Consider the following 5,657-nt stretch of genomic DNA (forward strand, 5'->3'; position numbering starts at 1 on the left):
TCTCTGGTACACATCTGTGTACGCAGAGCTGGGTGCATCTAGCGTTTTAATCATAATTTTCGAATTAATAGTAATTTCAGAATATTGCTAAAACTTTAGTAAATCATATAAAATAATCTGTAGCTCGAATGAAAAAGTTTTATATATGTAAGTTGCTCAGAAAAATCCAAAGAATCTGAATACGCAACCTGTTCGTCCGCCACACATCCATAACATACCGAACTCGCAGCTTTCCCCCTCCGGCTCCTCTGCCCGAAAACGCGAAACACCGGGAATACTTTCCAGGTTGCTTTCCCCCTTCACTGGTATCACCTCATACCGCGTTAGGGCACGCCTAGCATCACGCTTTGCTTTGTCATGCATCATTATGCATCTGTTTGCATTGTATTCACCGTTTCTCCCCCCTCTTCTCTCGCTAGACGCCGAGACCGATGCCGCTGCTACCCAGTACGACTACGGTGTTGACGAACCCTCTCTCTTGCCAGAGAAACCAGGCAAGCCCCCCTTGATCACCAGATATCGCCTATTTTTCTCTTATACTGCTTGCATTAGAGTAGTGTAGCATGTTACTGCTTTCCGTTAATCCTATCTGCTGCAATAGCCTGTCCTTGCTACTTTTGTTGTACCTTACCTGCTATCCTACTGCTTAGTATAGGATGCTAGTGTTCCATCAGTGGGCCCTACATTCTTGTCCGTTCTGCATGCTATACTACTGGGCCGTGATCACTTCGGGAAGGTGATCACGAGCATATGCTATTATACTTTATACTGTTACATTACTGTGATACTGTTGGAGATGGGGGCTGAAGGGGCAGGTGGTTCCATCCAGGTAGTGGTGGGCTAGGTTCCGACGGCCCCCGACTGTTACTTTGGTGGCGGAGCGACAGGGCAGGTTTGAGACCACCTAGGAGAGGAGGTGGGCTGGCCCTGGTCGGCGTTCACGGATACTTAACACGCTTTAATGAGAATCTTGGTATTTGACGGACGTCGTGGTATCAGCCGAAGCCTTCGTGACGTCAGCGACTGAGCGGCGCGCGCCAGATTGGACCGCGTAACGTGACTTCCGTTGTACTGGAGGTTGCTAGGTCTGCTTCCGGCCGCGTTCGCAACGTGCAGGTGTGCTAAGGGCGATGGGCCCAGACCCCTGTGCGCTTAGGTTTAGACCGGCGTGCTGACCTCTCTGTTGTGCCTAGGTGGGGATGCGACGTGTTGATCTTCCGCGACCGGGCATGACCCAGGAAAGTGTGTCCGGCCAAATGGGATCGAGCGTGTTGGGTTATGTGGTGCACCCCTGCAGGGAAGTTAATCTATTCGAATAGCCGTGTCCCTCGGTAAAAGGACGACCAGGAGTTGTACCTTGACCTTATGACAACTAGAACCGGATACTTAATAAAACACACCCTTCCAAGTGCCAGATACAACCCGGTGGTCGCTCTCTAACAGGGCGACGAGGAGGGGATCGCCGGGTAGGATTATGCTATGCGATGCTACTTGGAGGACTTCAGTCTACTCTCTTCTATATGCTGCAAGACGGAGGCTGCCAGAAGCGTAGTCTTCGACAGGATTAGCTATCCCCCTCTTATTCTGGCATTCTGCAGTTCAGTCCACTGATATGGCCCTTTACACATATACCCATGCATATGTAGTGTAGTTCCTTGCTTGCGAGTACTTTGGATGAGTACTCACGGTTGCATTCTCCTTCTTTTCCCCCTATCCCTTCTACCTGGTTGTCGCAACCAGATGTCGGAGCCCAGGAGCCAGACGCCACCGTCGACGACGACTCCTACTACGCCGGAGGTGCCTACTACTACGTGCAGCCCGCTGACGACGACCAGGAGTAGTTAGGAGGATCCTAGGCAGGAGGCATGCGCCTCTTTCGATCTGTATCCCAGTTTGTGCTAGCCTTCTTAAGGCAAACTTGTTTAACTTATGTCTATACTCAGATATTGTTGCTTCCGCTGACTCGTCTATGATCGAGCACTTGTATTCGAGCCCTCGAGGCCCCTGGCTTGTATTGTCATGCTTGTATGACTTATTTATGTTTTAGAGTTGTGTTGTGATATCTTCCCGTGAGTCCCTGATCTTGATCGTACGCATTTGCGTGCATGATTAGTGTACGATTGAATCGGGGGCATCACAAGTTGGTATCAGAGCCGAGTGCCTGTAGGAATCCCCCTTCCACACTCCTTGGCCGAAGTCGAGTCTAGACATTACAAAACTTTTACTAACATGGCCGTGTGCCTTACAGACCCACGTCGCCATTGGGCGGTATTAGGATCTTTTATTCCTCAACCTATACTCTGGGACTCTGACCTCTCTTCTATTTGGGTGAAAGGATTTTACTAACTCTGACTCTAGGTTCTCGTAACTACTTCTTCCCGGAGAGCTCCTCACTCCAGATGATTGCTTGGTGCACCGAAGGATTTCGAAGATACTCTCCGATGTTCTCGAGACTTTGTGCCCGTTGCTTTTGCAATTCCCTACCATTGATTTATCCCTGTGGATAAATACTTACACCCGTCGTTCTTAATTTTATTCCAAGTTGATCTTCTTAATACAAGATGCCCCGAACCGCTCTCCGTTGTTCCAAGAATCCTTTGAGCTTACTGCTTTACAGTTCTTGCCTCATGAATCCCTTACGGATAATTCCTCGCACTTATCGAGTATCCGCTCTTTCCCAGTTGTTCATGTGTTTCGCAAAAGTTTTCAAAATACCATTCGATCTTCCAAAAATCTTGGGCATCCTCTTGCTCTTGAAATTCTTGCTTGCTTGCATTATGGTTAATCCCATAAGTCTTGTAATCTTATTGGCATCTCTTGTCATTATCATTTTGAGTCCGTTGATTCAATTTGTTGCGAATGCTCACAATCCTCAATCAGATCCTAGAATTCAACCTTCCGGCTCAGACGTCATTTTGAGTAGGAGCTAGTTCTCGACCAATCAAATTGCCGTTGATTGTGCCCCTAAGTCTATTCAACTTATCCATCCTTGATCAGAGCGTCTGCTTCTGATCCTTCGATTTGGAATCATAATGCCTTTGCATTTAAGCTTCAAATTATTCAGATGATTCCATAACCTGTTGCATTTGCATTCTTTCCTCTTCTGGTTGAGTACCGATGCTCACATCAGATCCTTTGAGGACCACCGGATCCTTTGTTGGATTTTATTCGATAGCGTCCTTCATATTTTTTTGAAGGGGTTAGACAGTAGGAAAGGCTCCTACTGCATTTGTATTGCCAATTCACAACCAGCCAAGGTTACAAGTGTTACATTGCGTATGTACAAGTGGAGAAGAGTGGAATGCTAGAAAAGAAACAAGGGGGGCGCAGTAGATCTTTTGATGGATTGAGTGTACAGTACAACTAAGCTATAGAGCTAAGTATGTCACCCATAAGTTTCTTTTTTGTTGTTGGGCGTCCTTCATATTCAATCCCTTTGGAAGTTCTTTCTCCATTGGTAAATCCTATCCTCTGATTGACCAACCATGCTCTGCTTTCGAGCTTGTGGTATTTACTAATGAAGCTTGTGGTATATGTTTCCACGATACCCTGACGGGTTGAACATATGCCTTTTTCTAATCTGTGTGAATCCGGAAATTACTACGGGTCATACTCTACTGGTGTTATGACGGATAAAATTTCAACACCACACTTCGTTGAAGGCGAGAAGTAAATGAAAGTTATGCATTAAAGAAGTGGGAGTCGACCTTGAACTTTGTGTTCATGCCCATGGACACGATGTAGATCCTATAATAGAAGCTTCTTGCAATAATAACTATTTCCTTGATATGACATCATCTGGTATCTATGTATTGATCATTTGCAATCGTGATCCCGACCACATTTTCTCCTTGATTCCATTTCTCAGACAAGTTAAAGCACTTGTCTTTTGTTGATCGATACATCTCCGCAACCTCTATTTTTGATCTTCCTCGAGTATTAACCTCTGGTATCTCGAGTACTGTGTTGCTTCCTACGAGTCTTCATCTAGTATTGTTTCTCACCGATCTCGGATCCCCCCAGGTTCTGAGTTATTAGTCACTCGAGAACACCGATAAGTGAATCGATTCCGCACTCTGATTCAATAACTCTAAGTAATTTTCATTGCTTATGAGTTTATTAATCCTTCAAGTCATTCCTAGCCTGATCGGCTATATCATTATCGTGCTAAATTTTAACTGTGCTACCTGGTCCTTCTTCCCGCAGCACAATTTTTGACGATGAGCTAAGCTTACGTCGACTTTGCTCATCATATCATTTCGCCTTGAACACCAAGCTTGATTTTGAGTTTGTGTCATACTCGTGGTTCCAATAACCTATCGCGTCATCATTCCTTTGACTTGATGTCATCACCGATCGATTATGTCTTCATTAAATCTCTCGACAATTGTGTCGTGATCATCATCAACATTCTGAGCTCTTATAGGATATCAATCGAATCAGTGATGAGAAATACCATCCTTGCCCCTCGATGATTGGTGTTGTCATCGACCACTTTATTGACTTCCCTCCAACACAAACTTATTCGAGTTTTGTGTTATACCTTGAGTTTCTTGCTATCCAGCATCTGTTCTTCTTTACCTTGAAGTATTACCATCTTTTATGTCAAGAATGTGGTGAGAATTTCACCACGTAATAAGAATTCTAGATACAAGTGATACTTCTCGCCATCACCATTCTTTCTTGGTCACCGTGTTGTTTCTGACCGAAATACCGACAATTGAACTAGGATGTGTGCCTATTGCTTTGAAGTGGATGATTGATAGATTCATTCTAAGTCTCTCATTCATTGGATCATCATTCTGAACATTGATCATGTTACCTAAGCCCATATTTCGGGCGCACCTTTCAACCAATGTTTAAATTGTGTATGTTTTCCTCGAGCATACATCATTATATCATTTGATCCGACAAATGTTATTTCCTTGTTCACATAATTGTGGAAATTCATCCTTTGGAAATCTCGATGATTTGTCGCTGAGCCTATCAGCCACCTCCTCATCCTCTCCTTGGTTTACTGATGAACTCTTGTTTCAGAACTCACTTCCATAGTTCATTTCCCGAGAATCATATAATGTCATCTCGTCAATCGTTTTGCACCTCTTCTTCTCAGGCATCCCGAGTCTGAGGTATCCTAACACCAATCAGATATGAATCTCGGTCAGATATGATGGTTGGGACGCATTTTCCAAGAGTTATAACGTTGGTCTTTATATGACCCGGTAAGGTGATGTCATGCCTAGCACACCTGGCTGGAGGGCCTATTGTTATAGTTCTTCCTTTTAGCAAGGTTAACCATTCTTCCATGAGGAAATTGTATAACTTATTCTACGAGTTGTTCTTGATGGATCCTTTGTGTATCCGAAGTATGACCTTTGCTTGGAGACCATGTATATGCTATCTCGAAGCATGTTTGTGGTACTCCGATTTTCAACAAGAACATTTGAAGCCCAATGCTAAATGTTACTTGCTCTATTATCCAGGCACCATTGTATGGGTAGTGTCATGAAAATTCTCTCCCCTTATCGAAAGGGTTTCTTACATTATATCCTGGCACGAATATCATGATTTAATCTCTGCTTGTCCTTGGGAAGGATATACCCCTGGAATATGTGTTTAAACACATTTTTCCTTTCCATTGTTCGGTTTAATCTGAT

Source organism: Triticum urartu, unplaced genomic scaffold (genome assembly GCF_003073215.2).
Source record: "Triticum urartu cultivar G1812 unplaced genomic scaffold, Tu2.1 TuUngrouped_contig_364, whole genome shotgun sequence".
In the NCBI taxonomy this organism is placed as follows: domain Eukaryota; kingdom Viridiplantae; phylum Streptophyta; class Magnoliopsida; order Poales; family Poaceae; genus Triticum; species Triticum urartu.